Source organism: Orcinus orca, chromosome 4 (assembly GCF_937001465.1).
Source record: "Orcinus orca chromosome 4, mOrcOrc1.1, whole genome shotgun sequence".
Classification (NCBI taxonomy): Eukaryota; Metazoa; Chordata; class Mammalia; order Artiodactyla; family Delphinidae; genus Orcinus; species Orcinus orca.
The window spans coordinates 90,784,852-90,803,736 of record NC_064562.1 but is presented as its reverse complement, the minus strand read 5'-3'; the positions used below and the strand labels follow the sequence as shown (position 1 = coordinate 90,803,736).

The window sequence follows — 18,885 nt, the reverse complement described above, 5'->3', positions numbered from 1 at the left end:
TAGTACATATCACGAATTGCATAGCATCGTAATTACATACATTATTACTATCACTAATACTGTAATAATATATGGCTATAACATTAAAAAAAATTTTTGCCAGAATGTCAGACCCCCAAAATATGTCTCATTGCTTTTATTTTCTATCTAATGAGGCTGCACATCTTTTCAAGTTTATTGGCATCTGTATTTCTTCTTTTTCAAACTCTTTTTGTCTAGTTGATTTTAGGAGCTCTTTATATTACTGAGTATTAGTCCATTATGTCATAGTAAGATTGAGAACTTGTTATACATTATTTGCTTCCCTTTCTTCTAGATGGCTCCAAACCCAGATTTATAAGGGTCTCTTTTGACAAATTTTTCTATTTAAATATCTATCAGACTATTAACTAAAAAGTTAACAGAACTGCAAATCACAGAATAATCTAAAATCACAAGAGAGCAATTGGAAATAACATCCAATGACAATGTGAAATATTAATTGGAGAGTATTTTCATTTTCTTTAATGCTTTAACTTACTAACTTCTTCCAAGGACAAGCTAGAAGAACTGAAGGATAAACACAAACCCTGGATTTTTTTTTTGACACTTTTACTTCAGCTTTTATTTTAGAGCTATTTGTTGTCGTCATATGTGTTAAGGACTAACATGAAGTTAAAAAAAAAGTCTTCCAGCCATTAAAGATTTAGCGGGGAAAGCATTAATACATTTGTATGTGTGTGTGCAAGTTCGTCTTGGTTCCTCTTACAGAAGTAAATATTTGGTTTGGGATATATCTTTGTAAGAAGCTGTTATCTCCTAAGTTTCTTCTTTAAAATAAATTATGCTTTTTTAAAAGAAAGTATTTTACAAATACCTAGGGATAACAAAAATTCCCAAAATATAATAAAATGTCAACATAGGTTTCAAGATTATAAAAGTAATTTTCAAATGGGTTGAAATGGGTTTTTTGTAACACACTGCAAAATAGTAAATATTTTAAAAGTACTTTTAACATAAAATGCTTGGGAGAATCAGTCATGAATTTTTAAAGCAAATAATCCTAGATTATTGCTAAATTATGCTAGATTAACCCACAATAGTTCTCACATTAATTTGGAATGGAACTACCATTACATGACTTTTACCTAAAATAGCCTTACTTGTTTACTTCTTGCTTTACCAACAGCTAGCAAATTTCCTTATCATATACGTAGGTAAATGTAACAGAAGGAGGAAAAAATTTTAAAAGAATACAACAGGACTATGAATGATGTGGTCATGAGATCTGAATAAAAGACAAAACCCTGAAGATGATTAAAAATGAAGGGCCAGGGGCTTCCCTGGTGGCGCAGTGGCTGAGAATCTGCCTGCTAATGCAGGGGACACGGGTTCGAGCCCTGGTCTGGGAAGATCCCACATGCCATGGAGTGGCTGGGCCCGTGAGCCACAATTACCGAGCCTGTGCATCCGGAGCCTGTGCTCCGCAACAAAAGAGGCCGCGATAGTGAGAGGCCTGCGCACTGCAACGAAGACTGGCCCCCGCTTGCAACTAGAGAAAGCCCTCGCACAGAAACGAAGACCCAACACAGCCCAAAATAAATAAATTAATTAATTAATTAAAAAAAAAAAATGAAGGGCCAGTAAGCAAAATGGTAAATAAATCTCTTAAGTCTATGAGACAAAAGAGTTAAAATAGCCAAGAAAGTCTCTAAAAAATATTTAAAATAGGTAAGACCAAGGAAAAGATAATTCCCAAAAGAGGTGCTACAGCTAATTAACAAACATTTTAAAAGGTCACCCTAAGTAAATCAAATAAATGCAAATTAAAATGTAAACTTTGGGGACTTCCCTGGTGGTCCAGTCCAGTGGTTAAGATTCCATGCTCCCCATGCAAGGGGCCCACGTTCGATCCCTGGTCAGGGAACTAAGATCCCCTACCGCAACTAAGCCCACGAGCCACAACTACTATGCCCGTGTACTCCAGAGCCTGCGTGCCGCAACTAGAGAAGCCTGCTCGCCATAACAAAGAGTCTGTGCGCCGCAGTGAAGACCCAGAGCAGCCAAAAATGAATAAATTTTTTTAAAAATTCACTTCTAAAAAAAAATGTAAACTTTAACCTAAAAGAAAAACACCAAAAAAGTACCATGAAAATTCAGTCATACATTGCTAGTCCTACAGTTAACATCTACAACCCTTCAGGGATTTGGCAATATGTATCAAGAACTATAAAAACGTTCTTATTAATGATGTGTGTTATCTGTGGTTTGCTTTAAAATACTCTCACAGAGGGAGGGGAAAGTAGAAGGAGGGAAAGGGACAAATCTTCCTTATAGAATTCCAATTAATATTAGTAGATTTATCACCCTCTAGGAGGTGAAGCTTAACCCTCGCTCACCCTTGAACGTGGACTAGACTTAGTGACCCACTTCTAAAGAACAGAATTCAGAAGAAGGTAACTTTATAGTAGACAAACCTAGCAAACCCTATCTTAACCAAAAGATCAAGGTAAACATCATGTTGATATGTCATGTTGATATCACATACCCTTTGACATGATGTGATGAGAAGGGCATTTCACCTCTGTGGTATTCTTCCCCAAAACCATAATACCAAATCTCATCATGAGAAAATCAAACCCAAATTGAGGGGAATTCTACAAAATATCTAACCAAATACTCCTCAAAACTGTCAAGGACATTAAAAAAACAAAACAACAACAAAAAAAAGAACAAGGAAAGCCTACAAAACAGAGGAGACAAAGCAGACTACCACTACTTCCAGGTGACCCTAGGAAAGTCCTTATAAATGATAAAAAGAAATAGATTAGGACTTCCCTGGTGGTCCAGTGGTTAAGAGTCTGCGCTTCCAATGCAGGGGGCACCAGTTTGGGGAACTAAGATCCCACATGCAGCACAGCACGCCAAAAAAAAAAAAAAAAATCAGCACTGACATTTTACTTAAGTTAGTAATACTGGGTAATGTACTATTTTTGTTTTTTTGTTTTTTGTTTTAGCCATGCCGCATGGGATACAGGATCATAGTTCCCCGACCAGGGATCGAACCTGCGCCCTCTGCAGTGGAAGAGTGGAGTCTTAACCACTGGACCGCCAAGTCCTGGGTAATGTACTACTAATTCCACAAACATTCATTGTTCTCCAGAAACTTTAGGGGATTGCCCTCAAAGAAATTCTACCAAGAAATTTATAAATTAATTTTGATTAGAGGCAGAGTACTGTGTATTAGGCATTTCTGTTTTTCCATGCAAGCATTCAAAACAATAAAATGTCAGCTTATCCTCTACACATCTCAGATCCAATCCTCCCTTAAAAGAAAAAAAAAAATCAAAAAAAGAAGAGCAATCAGTTCTAAGAACCCAGAAATACTGCAGCTTGATTTTTCCTTTATTTTTCTCAAGGTTGAATTATAAAAATATGTACCCTTATTCAACCTCCCTACTCTTGCCAACCTCTCATTTCCTCTTGTCTTCAATAAGGGTTAGTTCCCTGCTCCAGCTTCCAAGAGCAATATAACTAAGAAATTCATATCCTTCATAAGAAATGAGTCAGAAACCCAGTATGCTCAACGTGAAATTCTTGTAGTTATGGGAAAAAAAGTATGTAAAATTACTATGTGTCTAGAATTTAAACCTAGGGAAGAAGTATTCTACATTAAATCGATTATACTTGGTTCTGTTAAGGTTATCAGATGTTTTTTCTTCTTGTTTTCCTAATTTTCTATATTTTACTTTTTAAATCAAATCACATATTTACATATGGGTACATAAATTTGTACATATATGTAAACATTTACATACACATGTAAACAAAAGATTCTATCCAAAATAAATACTAAAGGTTGATGCCGAACTTCCTTGCATTAATAACTCACAGATAAATTTTCTTCTATGGATGCTTGCGAACAGTTTAAAACTATAAGAATTTAGGGGGAAAAAAAGAATTTAGTATTAAAAAATAATTATATAACTGGTTGCCTCTCGAAGAGAGCCTAAGCATTCAGGGGACAGAAGTAGTAAAGAAACTTTTCACTGTATACTGCTTTGTATCTTCTGAATTACTCAAAAACTATTAACTTTTAAAAAGAATAACCTTAGAGTAAGCGTCTTGTTCTTCCCGTACAAGAACCATTAGCTCTAGACACAAATAATTACATTTCAATTTTTCTCTTGAACTGAACATGCTAAATTATTTTAACCCTCTATCTGACCTTCCATCATCACTGAATTTCTTGGTTAGAATTAATATATACAAAAAGGTATTCTAAACTCTGTAAGTGAATGTGTTACAAAATAAACCAAAACCCATTATCAGTGAGAAATGACCAAGTATATAAACAGACCATACAATGGATACTTCTAAAGTCAACCTTTGCCCTAAATCTGGGTAATCATTCTTTGTAAAAATCAGTTTTCAGTGTTTTACCTTTCCCTTCCTCTACTCATTCTCTGGTGGAAGCTTTAACAATTAAGAGAATCAAAATACTGAAACAACAGAGTATATGTCACAAACTACTAATGTTGGTATAATGTTTTGGTAATGTTTGGTAAATTGAGTTTAAAATAAAAGCAAATGGGAATTTTTTTGGGGGGGAATTCATTTTTAAATTCATTTAAAAAATACACATGAAACAAGGAAAATAAAAGAAAACAGATGAAGACGAGACTAGTTTTCTTTCAGGTTTTTTCCCAAGGCACATTCAGAATCAAAGACATCTGGATACATACTATAGCTGGAAGGCAGAAAAAAGAGGGTGGAGGGAGGAGAGAGATAAGAGATAATATTACAACCCAGTAAATAGGAAATCAATTCTTTTTTCTAGAATTTTCTGAACATACCAACCATATATATATTTATATATCAAAACTTGAATTACAAATAAATGAGGATGGGATCAACATTTTAATAAATGGTGCCTAGGAAAATCTGCTAGCAATTAAGAAGGAAAAAACACCCATCAGTGATTCCAGAAGACAATTTAGGTGAGTATTTATTTGGCCTCTAGTGGAAGAATTTCCTAAAGATACACACAATGAAAAATATCAACAAACTTACAACATAAAAATGTGTGCATAAAAAAATTCTCAAATACAATTAAAAGAGCCAAAGAATTTAAAGAAAAACATATTCCATTAATACAAGCAAAGACATCTTAATAACATGGAGCATATACAAACAGATTCTTAAAGTGGAGACTGCATTTGAGATCACAAGCTATAACTTTTACGGCAATACGAATCCAGAAGTCAAAAAATGTTCATGTCCTGTGAATAACTCCACTTCTAAGGTTCTTTCATTTAAAAAAAATCTGAGGGACTTCCCTGGCAGTTCAGTGGTTAAGACTCACACTTTCACTGCAGCGGGTGTGGGTTCGATCCCTGGTCAGGGAACTAAGGTCCCGCATGCCGTGCAGCACGACCAAAAAAATAAAAAAAATTTAAAAATCTGAAATACAAAGATTTATGTACTAACATGGTTATCATAGCTTTATCACAGTGAAAAATTGGGACAATCTAAATTTCTGGCTAAAAGGAAATATTTAAATTATGACACATACTGTGAAGTATTATGCAGTCAAATGTTTCATTTTCTTTCATAATGACATGGGGAAATAAACACGACACAGAGGTATATTAAATAGGATATAAAAATAAGCAAAGCACATGCACATATTTAAAAAGCACAGGGTCTTCCCTGGTGGCGCAGTGGTTGAGAGTCCGCCTGCCGATGCAGGGGACACGGGTTCGTGCCCCGGTCCGGGAAGATCCTACACGCCGTGGAGCGGCTAGGCCCGTGAGCCATGGCCCCTGAGCCTGCGCGTCCGGAGCCTGTGCTCGCAACGGGAGAGGCCATAACAGTGAGAGGCCCGCGTACCGCAAAAAAACCACAAAAAAAAAAAACACACTCAAAAAAGTTGAAAGAAAACATACCAAAACTATCATTGGGTATCTCTGGGTGACAGGATTTTAGTTTTCATTTTGTATATTTTATCTTTCAATATCATATAATGATTATATATTAACTCTTGTAAATCAGGAAAAATGTTGGATGCAGCAAAACTAAGAAAAACTCAGATTTTTCAATAAATAAGTGGTAAAAAATAAATAAAACTCTTAAGAGATGGCAGGGATACGCTTACAGTTGAAGAAATTTAAGAGATTAACAATCAAATGCCATGTAGAGACCTTGTCTGAACCCTGATTCAAACTAACCTAGCAAAAGGACAATTGTGAAACAACCAGGAACTTTGAACACTGACTGGATTAAATGTTATTTAGGAATTACTAATTTTTTTTTAACATTACAAAGTCAATTGACACATCTGAAAAGAGTCATTATCTCTGAGAGATCTCACTATGTATTTCCAGTTAAAAGAGATTTTATGCCTGGAATCCAGTTGAAAATAATCATCCAAAGGGGGAGGTATGGATGAAATAAAACAGCCATAAGCTGAATAACTGTTGAAGCCAGTTGATGGGTACATACGGATGCATGATACTATTCTACCTTTTAGTACCAAAAATTTCAAACATACCTAAGTTTTTTAGAAATACATTTTTATAGACAAACAAAACAAAAACTCTTCTTTCTCCCCACACAAACATAGGGCTCTTCTTGAGAAAGTAGGGATAACCAAACCTAACTCAAGGTCAGAGAATGAAAACTATCTTTCTACCGTAATTTTAAGAAGGTGATTTATGATAAAATCACTCTTCCAAATAGCCAAATCTTTACAGTGATCAAGAACAGTATCAAAACTCTTCCCATTTAAAAATTAAAAACAGGGACTTCCCTGGTGATGCAGTGGTTAGGACTTCGCCTTCCAGTGCAGGGGGCGGTGCGGGTTCGATCCCTGGTTGGGGAGCTACAATCCCACATGCCTCACGGGCAAAAAACCAAAACATAAAACAGAAGCAATACTGTAACAAAATTTAATAAAGACTTTAAAAATGCTCCACATCAAAAACAAAAATCTTAAAAAATAATAAAAACCCAGAGCAAGGGCAAAATACAGAGTAATAATTTAGAATGCATGCAATTTGTTTTTATAAGACAGAAAATAGAAATGCTGGTCAGTGAAATGGGGAACTCAGAAGAAGCATTGTATGCATTTTTATCTAAAAAGCGTCAATGCTATTGATTAAAGCTCCAAAGTTATAAAACCAAGAAAGTGAAACATATGTGCCAGAAACTGCTGGAACTGCCCCCCAGACATTCAGGGAGACTACACTTGAGTTTGCTGTCTATTTTTAATCTTATTCCCAATTATATCAAAGGGGTAATTACCTCTAAAAAATATTTTTTTCTGTAAATAGCTTTCTGATACCAAGTTTTTACCCAGTAGCCAATTAGAAAACTGATTAACCAAATGAGCAGAGCTATCCCAAAACTCTGGCTACCTTGCATGTTAAACAGGGAGAACAAAATATTTGCCTATCAATTTCAGTAATACTATCATTACTGTACTATGTACTAATATGCTATAATTAGTTGTTGGGATTACTTTTATCAACTGACTCAACATCTCAATGCAATAAGGTGTTCAAATTCACTCGTATACAATACTTTTTTGTAACATATTCATTTGCTTTATTCTTTTTATCAGAAATGGATCTCAATCAAACATAGCCATACCTAATAATAGTTTATATTTGCCTGTAGCTTTCTAACTACTTTCATATCTTAACAACAGCCCTTCTGACAAAGTCAAAGCAGGAAAATTATCCGTTTTAAAACGAGGAAAATAGGTTCAGATAAGCTAGCAATTTGACCATGATCACACATCCATCCAGTATGAGCCAGATCTTGGACAGGAAGTCACAATGTAAATTCCTGACCAAGACTCATTCCACATCTGTCAGATACGACCAATCATGCTAGGTATATTTGTTTCACTCTTATAAACACAACTTTAGAGCAGTACAGAAATGAGATAACCATCAACCAACTTCCTAATACTTCTTACTAGTGACATACTTTTCTTTTAAACTACATTTGCATCTCTGATTCTCTGATGGGAAGAGGGCATGGAAAGGATGCAAACTCAAGTTCAAATCAGTCAACTGTTATTTGCTAAAAAATGGTAAAGCTATGCCTGGGAAGTTAAAGTCATTTTTAAAAATTAAATGTTGAAATAAACCCTATTATGTACCTTAAATACCATAATTCTTTATGCTTAGGAGCTAAGACTTACTGAATTCTATCATGACAAATTTTTATTTTTTTTTTTAAGTTTTATTTTTTTTTTAGCTGCTTGGGGTCTTTGTTGCTGCACACGGGCTTTCTCTAGCTGCAGCAAAAAGGGGCTACTCTTCATTGCAGTGCATGGGCTTCTCATTGTGGTGGCTTCTCTTGCTGTGGAGCACAGGCTCTAGGCACGCGGGCTTCAGTAGTTGCGGTGTGTGGGCTCAGTAGTTGTGGCTTGTGGGCTCTAGAGCACAGGCTCAGTAGTTGTGGCACATGGGCTTAGTTGCTCCGTGGCATGTGGGATCTTCCCGGACCAGGGCTCAAACCCGTGTCCCCTGCATTGGCAGGCAGATTCTTAACCACTGCACCACCAGGGAAGTCCCTATCATGACAAATTTTTAAAATTCACATTAATAGCCAAGCAATTACAGTAACAAGTTCCTTATAATACTCCCAAATTGATCCAATAGGGTGACCCTATATTGTTTGTAAACAAAGAATGTTGCCTACCATTCAGTTCTATAATGAACAAATCATTAGCCACAACCATTGCTGACCTATAAGTACACACTGAAAGAATTTAGGATGAAGCATTCTGCGTTTTGGATTTATGGGCCCCTAGATAGTCAAAAATGCATATCTAAGGAAGAATTCCAATGACCCCAGATTCTTGCATCTTCTCATGCACAGAAAAGCACTAAAATTGAGGTATCTGATCCTTGCGACTAGCAGTAACCTTTCACTTGACTGCATAAACACACACACACACCAGCTCCTCCCTCACCTCGTTGGAACGGTTCCTCAGAGCTACCTGAGAGGCTGTCTCCCATGCTACAATCCTCAGTAAGACACTGAATAAACTCATCTCACAGCTCTTACGTTGTACATTTTTTTCAAATCAACAGGCCCATCTAGAATTAGCTATTTACAAGAGAAAACTACAATAAAAACCACCTCTGAAAATCTTACCATAAAACATTTTTACAGGATAACAAAAAACTTATAGATACTCTTTCTGGGGGCATACTATTCCAAAGGAAGAGACTAGAGCACGCTAGAAAGAATGACAACAAAATGTTCATTTTTTCATAGAATGGGAATGGGAATGTATAGAAGAAACAAGGTCAGTATGACCAGGAGGCCTGTGCAAGATATCACTGTATAGATAAGGTACAGATTAGAGGATGCTAAGTCTTTATTTATATTCAACAAACCAAAACTTGACAAGTGTTACTCTTAAAACTCTGGGGATGCACCAGTTCTCATCCACTCATTTAAAGAGGAAAGAACTCGGGACTTCCTGGTGGCGCAGTGGTTGAGAGTCCGCCTGCCGATGCAGGGGACACGGGTTCGTGCTCCGGTCCGGGAAGATCCCACAAGCCGCGGAGCAGCTAGGCCCGTGAGCCATGGCCCCTAAGCCTGCGCGTCCGGAGCCTGTGCTCCGCAACGGGAGAGGCCACAACAGTGAGAGGCCCGTGTACCGCAAATAAATTAATTAATTAATTAATTAAATTAAATAAAAAATAAAGAGGAAAGAACTGAGGCCCAGAGAGTGTCAGTGACTTACCCAAAGTCACGCAGTAGAGGTGGGCTTCAAACCCATGTCTTCTCTCATTTCTCCTTTCCTGAAAAGGATATATCTAACAAGTCCCCAGGGGACTAGGTAACTAGCAGAAGAGTTCAGAGGAGGATACAGAAGAAATAAAAGGCATGCCCCACCTCCAAGAGCTTGCTATCAAGTTAATTATTAATTATAATTCATTCATATAATAATATAATCACATACCAGTATATAATTAATGGCCAAAATAAATATCACAAATGACTTCTGTGATAATCTCTCTGGAGAAAGATCAAAAGGAGAACTACTTAACCAACTTAACTTCTATCCCATGTTTATTAAAAGCTGAACTCTTCAAGATTATTTAGAATTTCCTTACCTCCTTAATTCCTTGATGTCTCTGCAGAACAGGACTCTGTTAAAGGTCCACCCCAGGGCTGCCACCACTTTTCTGGAAATTCCCCATTAATGTGACCCTATTTTCCTACACCTTAGACATTACCTTTACTTTCCTCTGCAACCCTTTTTTCCCTTACCTGTATTTGACTGTATTCTAGGAATCACCTTAGGCAACACTTGCTAAAAACAGCATGGGATAGCAGAAAGAATATATCTCAGATAAATGACTTAAGTTACGGCACTACTGAGAAATTGATAAATTAGCCTCTCTGTGACTTCAGATTATCTATAAAACAAGAGTGATAATTGAAACTATTCATTTTAAAGGGCTGTTCATCAAGTGAGAATTTGTAAGAGTGCTTTATAAACTGTAAAATGCTCTGAGCCAGTAACTCTTAAGCCCTTAGATTTGAAATGTAACTTCGACCTTCAGCCCAAGTTCTCTGTATACTGCTTTGGGGTGTTTGTATTCTCCTGGGGCTCAGCTATCACTCTTCTGCATAAAAGCGAAAAGGGAAGAAAGAAGTCTTCTGTTCTGAACCTTGGTCCCTCACCTACAAATTTCCTGTTCTTCCCTAGCTGTTCTTTGCTCTTAAACAATCTCATAGATTCTCTCAAGATCCAGGGATAAAATTTATTATAAATGGTCAAACAAAGGAAAACTTTCCAACTGAATCATTTTTGTTTATACTCAGTATCTTAACCCAAAGTTTCATCTTCTAAAAGTATTTTCTGAAATTTCTACTCGAGTACTACTTAGTCATATTCTGAATAAAAATTTTTAAACTCAGGAAAAAAGGCTGTGTTTCATAAGTAAGAAACAGAAAAATTCAACAGATGATATAAAAATTCCGTATTCTGTGACCCCAAGTCATAGTGGATATAAATTACTTACAAATGTTAAGAAAACAGCTTTCAATAGCTGTATTACAAAATACTAGTATGTTCTGAAATTCTGAGGTATATCACAAGTGATGTTACAAATCTGTGAATGATTTACACCATTCAAATAAGCTAGAGCAGAATCAAGACTTTTCCTCACTATCACTCCCATTCACTTCCTTGCCTATATGATTTTTGGAAGCAGAAAGGAGTTATGGCTACTGCTCTCCCAACTCAGGTAACTCACAGCTTCTCTCACCCATGCTATAGCCTAGATGACATATCTGCACGTAGATGCACATCAATGCCATTCATGATGACAGGAAAAACGCTTAGAACCTCTGTGATAAAGAAAGCAATGTTATTTAAAAAAATGAAACTTGAGTAAGCACCACAGAAAAAAAAGTCTTCTAAATTTCAAGCAAGTCAGTTTCTTCTATATTACCTTTGCCCAGAGCACAAAGCAACAAAATACATACTATAGGAAAAAATTACTGTTTTTTAAAAGTATAAGTTAAAACAAGACAGTAACCAGAACACTGTCCTCTAAGTCTTCATTTACGAAGAAGATGCTTACTATATCCCTAACTTGATTTGAAGCATCTTTATTAGCTGTTAAAATTTGAAAGTGCTGCACCTGTAATACTTGTCAATGAGTGCAGTCGAGCAAAACCCAGCTTTATTCTGTATTTTTACAAAACTGAGACTCACATCTGTTCTTTAACCTAAATTTAAAAAAGGAAATGAAAATTCAATATGAAAATAATAAGAAGGTAACTTTCTTCAAAACAAAAGCAATGAAGTTTAAAATGTTATAAACAAAATATAAGCCCTACTACACACCTAAAAATTGGTTTTAGTATAGAAAAATATACACTTTTCCAAGGAGTTAAACATTTTTTTTAAATTTTGAAAGCAATCACATTTAATTTTAAAATTCAAATACAGAAAGTTGAAAAAAAAAAGCAAAAGTAAAAGGTACTCTCTTCTCACAGGCAACCTCTATTAAAAACTCTCATGTAAATTTTCTCGGATTACAAGTATATGTATGCTATATATACTTGCTGAACTATGATTGAATCACATTTCAAATCATTTAAATGTCATAATTATGACTTTTTTTTTTTTTTGCGGTACGCGGGCCTCTCACTGTTGTGGCCTCTCCCGCTGCGGAGCACAGGCTCCGCACGCGCAGGCTCAGCGGCCATGGCTCACAGGCCCAGCCGCTCCGCGGCATGTGGGATCTTCCCGGATAGGGGCACGAACCCGCGTCCCCTGCATCGGCAGGCGGACTCTCAACCGCTGCGCCACCATGGAAGCCCAATTATGACTTTTTAAATAATTAGACTGGTTGGTTGACTATTTAAAGCCATGGTTCACCACAACATTATTTATAATGGTGAAAACTGGAAACTACATTCATGTCCAACATAAAATGAAAACTTCGAGTAAACCAGTTTATTCAAAATATCTTATAAAATGCAGCCAGTTAAAATCAAGTTTAGAAATTTTCTAAGGCCACAGTAAAGAGCTCACTATGTTAACCCCCTCCACAACTCCCGAAAAAGAATACAAGCTTATGTGAGTATTACATCTCATTTGTACCAAAGATGAATTTAAAAAGACTGGAAGGAAATACATGTACAGAGATGACTTCTGAATGACAGGATTATAGCTTTTGTTGTTGGCTTTATATATTACTATCCTTTGCAGCTTTTCAGTAACAAGCATGTCTTGTGTTTAAAAAAAAAAAAAAGAAAGAGGGACTACTAGAAATGCATATCCAATTTAGGCTTAAATAGAACAAAACAATTCATGATCGCAGTTCTATTAGCATATTCTGACAGCCAGAACAAGTAGGTTTACTTGTTGTAACTTCCATGATTGTGTAAGACAAAAAGACTGGTCAACACTGTTGTAATATAAAGTATATGAATTTTGGGTCAAAGAAAATTGGGTTTGAATCCCAACAGTCCCAGTGGCTTTTCCTTGGGCAACTTACCTAACCAGAGCCTGTTTCCTCCAGTGTAAATTAGGGGTAACAATATCTGACTTGGAAGGCCGATGTGTAAGCTAAACATAAAGTATGTAAAGAAAGTAAAGAGGCTGGCATATATACTCCATGAATAGTAAATGCCATTGTTACTGATATTCAGACAGGTAACATTTTTTAAATTTCAGACTCAAATAATTTTCAGCCCTCTTTTAAAATGCCTTTGAAGTGCCCAAGCTTTTCTTTACCTAAATTAGGATCTACTGACATATGCCCAACCATTTCAGATGATTAGCACTTTTTGTATGGGCCAAAATATGAATATGCACATAAACACACACCAAAAGAATACCTTTACTCACAAGCCTGTAGTAATATTTGTCTAAGAAGTTTTACAATCTTAAAATAATCCTAATATAAGCCACAATGTAACAGTCGGGAGTCTTTAATTTTCTTCAAAGTCTTTACAACTCGTATACTAATATATCACTATTAATTATCAATTTAGACAATTCAGTGTCTTTTATTGAAGTTTTTGTTCTAAGTCTTATTACATTATATGGGAAAAGATTATTACAAATACTGTACTTCCTTTTAGCATTGTACTGCTTTTTACAGATACAGGTAAAGTTGTGATTTTTCTTCATTTATTTATTCCATCAGCAAGCCTACTGATTGCTTAATTGGTTCTCCCTGACCTCATGGACCTCCCAATTGAATAGGCCAGAGAGCCACAGACAATTTACTGATAATATGGAAGGTGAAGTGATGGGAGCCACAAAGGGCTCTTTACAGAATCCTGAGGTGGATTAGGATAGAGCTCTGCTAAAGGTCATGTATGACCTGAGCTTCGACAGATAAACATAGTTTGTCAGGCTTCAAGACTAGGAAGAGAGTAAAGACAACTGGTATTTCTCTGGATTAACTGCTCCAAATTAATGCATCAATCAATTTTTTTTTTTTTACTCATTTGGAAAGAGGTCTTGCAGTGAGAAATCTATTCACTTTATGATGATCCAATGGCTGTCCAAATATTAAAACACCCAAATCAATTTAAAAAATGTAGGAAGAATTCAAATGACTATACCAGCAGGGAAAACGTGATAGATGGATTTCTGGGGTGTGGAATGCAAGGTAATGCATAGGAAGGAGAAAATAATCCAAATTTACTTTAAACCTGGTAGGCTCTGAAAATTCAATACAACAAAGCAAGAAGACCTTGGCAGAATGTTTCTTGAGGTCATCTACCAGCTATGCAACCTCAGGCAAAAAGACCAACAGAACAATGGACTTCATTAAGGACACGACTGGAAACAGGACAAAAAACATTACTTTGGCCTTAACAAAAACATGGCCTATCAAAACCAAAGTACTGTGTACAGTTCTAAACACTGTAGTTCAGAGGCAGTAGGGTACAGTGATTAAGAAAACAGACATGGGATCAAATCCAACTTTCTGCTACTTACTATGTCTCAGTTCTTTCATTTGTAAAGTGGGAGCTGGAATGCCTACATCTGAATTGCTCTACAGTTAAATGAAAAACATGCTTAGAGTTTTTAGCATAGTACCTGACACAAAGTGTTCCCCAAAATGACAGCTATCATTACTACTATAGAGCAAGAAGAAATCTCCCAGAGAAAAGCCATTAAAATATTAACACATTCTCAAACTTTGACAAGCATTCAAATCACCTAAAGGGCTTGTTGAAAATTCAGATACCTGGGACCAATTCCTCCCAGGGATTAGTTCCATAGGTCTAAAGTAGAATGTGACTGTTCTCTGGCCCGAACATCAGGAAGTTGGAGAATCAAGGTACAGCCCTACAAAAAGGTACAGCCCTACAAAAAGAAGCTGAAAATAAGGGGTTTTCCATAGAAAGAACTGGTTTAAAATAGACAGTACGTTCAAGAGTGATGCAGGTGTGTTCAGGTTTATTCATTCAACCAACATGCGTTGAGCACCTACTTTGCAGTGAAAAGGACAGACAAGGTCCCCATCTTCCCAGAGTTTAACTTCTAGTACAGGAGACAGAATACAAAAAATAATGAAATTCCAGACAGTGATGGAATAAAGAAGAGAGAACGGTGAGATAATTGTGGGGGCAATCTCCGTGAAGCAGAAGCTGAACTGAGACCTGAATAACACGATGGAATCAGCCATGGGAAGATCTGGGAAAAGATCTAATCCACACGGTACAGCAAATGCAAATGCCCTGAGGCAAGAACAAGCCTGGCAAGTTCCTAGGACAATGCTAGTGCCACGTGACCAGGCTCCTGGGTACTAATCTAGGCATTCGGATACAAGATAAGAGAGGAAGGCAGTGCCAAAACATGTACTGCCTAGCAAACCTTGGTAGAGTTTGGATTTCATTCCGAACGTGATGAGAGGCTTTTCAACAGAGGCGTGACACAATCTGATTTACATTTTAAAGGATCCCTTAGGCTGTGGCAAGGGGAAAGCCAAAGTGGAAGCAGGGAGACCAGGAGGTTGCTGCAGTATGCCAGGTGAGAGATGGTTAGCTGGCAAAGGTGGTAGCAGTAGGGATGGGAAGAAGTGGACAAATCCAGAATATATATTGAACACTATAATTTAAGGCAAATTTAGCTAAGTTTATGACTAACAGACCCCAATACGTTATTAGCATGTTTAGGATACTTTGTAGTATGTACTTATCCTTTGAAATTGAGGTGAAGGGGAACTTTCTTCTCTTTTGGCACCACTGATAAAGCACTGGACTAAATGGGCATACATCCAAGACTCAATGTTAATAAAGAATATTAAGTGTGTAAAATAAAGTAAAATCTTTTAGGATCTTACTCCCAGAAGCCTGGACAGCAGGTCAGTATATGGAGTATATAGCAGCTATGGAATAGAACTAAACCTTTACCTGAATCAGATCACTAAATGAACAAAAACTTTTTAAACTTCCATATTGTCATCTCAGGCTATTCTGTGCCTGCTCTTTCAAGAGTTAAACAAGCAAAGCCTTGTCACACAGTGCATATTAATTTCATAAATCTTACAATATCATCATAAGAGATTTGAAAGGAAATCTTTTAGAAGCACGATTTTAATCATTATGGTGTGGCAAACATACAGTGAATATTCCCTAAAAGTTAAGGTCTTCAAGTCCCTATATGCAAAAATTTAAACTTTGTTACTCAAAAATGAAGTACTACTATGTGGAAAAGCAGGTTACAGAAAACCATATGCAGTATGATACCATTTTTGTATAAAATACATAAATGCAAAAAAGTCTGGAAGGATATAAAACCACTACTGACATTCTGGTGATCTCTGGATGGCAAGAATATTGATGACTTACTTTCTTCTTTTTTTTGCTTATCTGCTTTAATCAACATTTTCTCCAATTATCACAAATTATTTCATATAAACAAAAATATTCAGTTATAGGTTAGCATTAAAGGTAAAAAAAAAAGAACTTCAAGAAAACATAATTTCGTTTGTGTGTAAATCAGCAGGATTCCAACTGTGGTGTTAAGAAAAAAGATCCCAGTTGCACACAAGGAAGGAAGAAATTTGTTAGGAAGAGGTCCATGTTATGCCACACAAGGACATACCCTTCAAGGGAGTAGTCTAACTTCCTAAGACCTGGATTTGATAAGTGACAATCAATCTAGCACATAGCTCTGTTTTTCTTTCCTGCCGTTTGCTAAAGAAACACCTCAATTAATGAGTTCTCTGGGGAAAAATATTCTTTTTTAAAAATAAGTTAGGACAAAAGGAAGGTTTGGTCTTCCGGTCTCGTTCCTGCGGTGGAAAAGTGCGGAGAGCGGCAGGGCTCGAAGCAGGCTACACTAGAGGAATCTGCGTGGCCGGTCATCTAAAGTGGAAGGGAACACAAGCCTTCTGCAAGCTCCACAGACTGGGCAGCGAGAACGCCTCCTGAGGGTCTCGAGACTACGTCTGAAAGGTCTTACGCCATCCAAGTTATTCTACGTACACCTGCCAGTGGTTTCTAACAATAACACAAAAACTGGAAGATCTCTTTAAACACAGGTATTACGTGCAGGAAGCTCATCCGACTTTTTGCAAAGCCAAGACATTCTCTTAAGGCCACATCTTCGATTTTGCAAACTAGGACAACTGAAAACATCCTATTGATTCTCTACGGCTAACAAACATCATCTTGGCTAAAAAACACACAGAAACAGCCACTTTGGAAAACTGGCTTTAAATGGCAACATAAGACTTCAGGTACTCTGGTAACCAGTTTATCGCACTTTATCTGTTCCAATAAAGGGTGCTACCTCTTTACTGTCGGCTCTGGTTCCACTTACTGAACAAATAGAAAAATGGAATCCTTCAAATTCACAACACAGTAAGGGCTAAAAGCTCCCGCTTTCTGGACGGCAGCTCTCTAGTCTCATTAATCACAACAAAGGACGTATCCTAGTGACTTCATCAAACCCGGCGAAGGCTGAGTAACAGAGGTAAATTATATAGTGTGAATTTCAAGGTTTGTGGGGCTTTCCTTCCAGCTACGACTCTCTCTCTTCTTTTTACTCCATTATATGCCTCCACCCGAGTTTACTGCTTGCCCTAAAAATGAAACCATCCCTGGCTACCGTCCACTTCCCTGCCAAGTCCCGACTCTGGTTTCCTGCAGAGAAAGCCAAATTTCAGGCTCTCCGCCTCGCTCTTCGCCGGGGGACGCGGGCTCGGCAGCAGCGGGCTTCTCCAGGTGCAGAGTCGCCAGCCCAGCCGGGGACGCACCGAGCCCGAGAAGCAGCCCCGCTCTGCCACAGCTGCCGCAGTCCGCCAGAGCCTGAGTAGCCACCAGGAAAAACCGGGGTGAGGGGAAGGTGGGCCGGCAAACGGCGGTGGGAGAAGGGGCAGACACTCACCCGCCCAGACAACAACCGACAGGGCGGGGAAGATGGGGGCCGGGACCAAGCCTCGGCAGAAAGACCGCCTGAAGCTTCCGGAACACAGCAGCTGCTCCGGTCGTCCCTGCCGCCGCCGCTCCTGGCCGCTGCTTCCTCCCCTCCTCTGTTTTGACTCTACTGACCACGTCACTCTTAGCCACAAGACCCGGATCTGCCGGCTTCCGCGGGCGGCGGCGCAACAGATTGCAGCATCCCGAAGCCCCCAGCAGCTGGCCTGCCGAGCATGCGCGCGCCCTGCGCCTGCCCAGTAGGTCCGGGTAGGCGGGGCGGGCGCGAGCGTCACGCGGTTCGTGCGGGCGTGGAGCGCGGGGGTTGTAGTTCCGGGTGGGAGGGGTGGAGCCGAGCGTTCCGATGTGGAGAGGGAAGGCCACGTGTCTGTTGAAGTGGCCAGTGTGTCCTCTGTGTCGTCTGTCGTGGACAGCGTCCTCTGCAGTGTGTCTCCCTTTGCCTAAGCTGATGGCTTTCCTCGGCCGGAGTCTTTAGAATAGCGGGGGTATTGGTAGACGTGGGCGCAAGTTGATGTCTTCTGAGACATGTAGAGATTGTTTTCGATCACTCAGGCCCGGGTGAAAATTGGGGATCAGTATTTAGTCTTATATGTACAACAGTACGTCAAACGTGGCAGTTATTCCCCTGTACCCTCCCTAACAGTGCATCCAGAAAGCTGACTAAAAATCAGTTCAAGACGAGTATTAAGGCTGATCCAGAGATAGTGGGGAACTGGGAGGCAGTCAGCTTAAACCTTTGTTGCTTTGACCTTAGGGATTGAAATAAGGATAATACTTGTGGTGTAAGAACCTCATTTCTTTGTAAACTAAGTTGGTGCTTCCTACTCTCATTCTAACCTTCTTAGTTTCCCTGCTAAACAACTGGGACCCAAGAGATTTCCCAATTTGGGAAAACTTAGGGCTACTCTGTTGTTTTCTTGGGTCCATGAATTGACAGACTTTAAAGAG

General features: G+C 38.2%; 1 protein-coding gene across 1 annotated transcript in view; it reads right to left on the bottom strand.

The window, feature by feature from the left end:
* SMIM14 (small integral membrane protein 14) overlaps positions 1-18,117 on the bottom strand; it is a 71,567-nt gene extending 53,450 nt beyond the window's left edge. The window contains exon 1 of the mRNA XM_004266247.4: positions 17,888-18,117. The gene's annotated coding sequence lies outside the window, so the exon portion shown is untranslated. The remainder of the gene's footprint in view (positions 1-17,887) is intronic.
* Between the last annotated feature and the right edge of the window lie 768 nt (positions 18,118-18,885).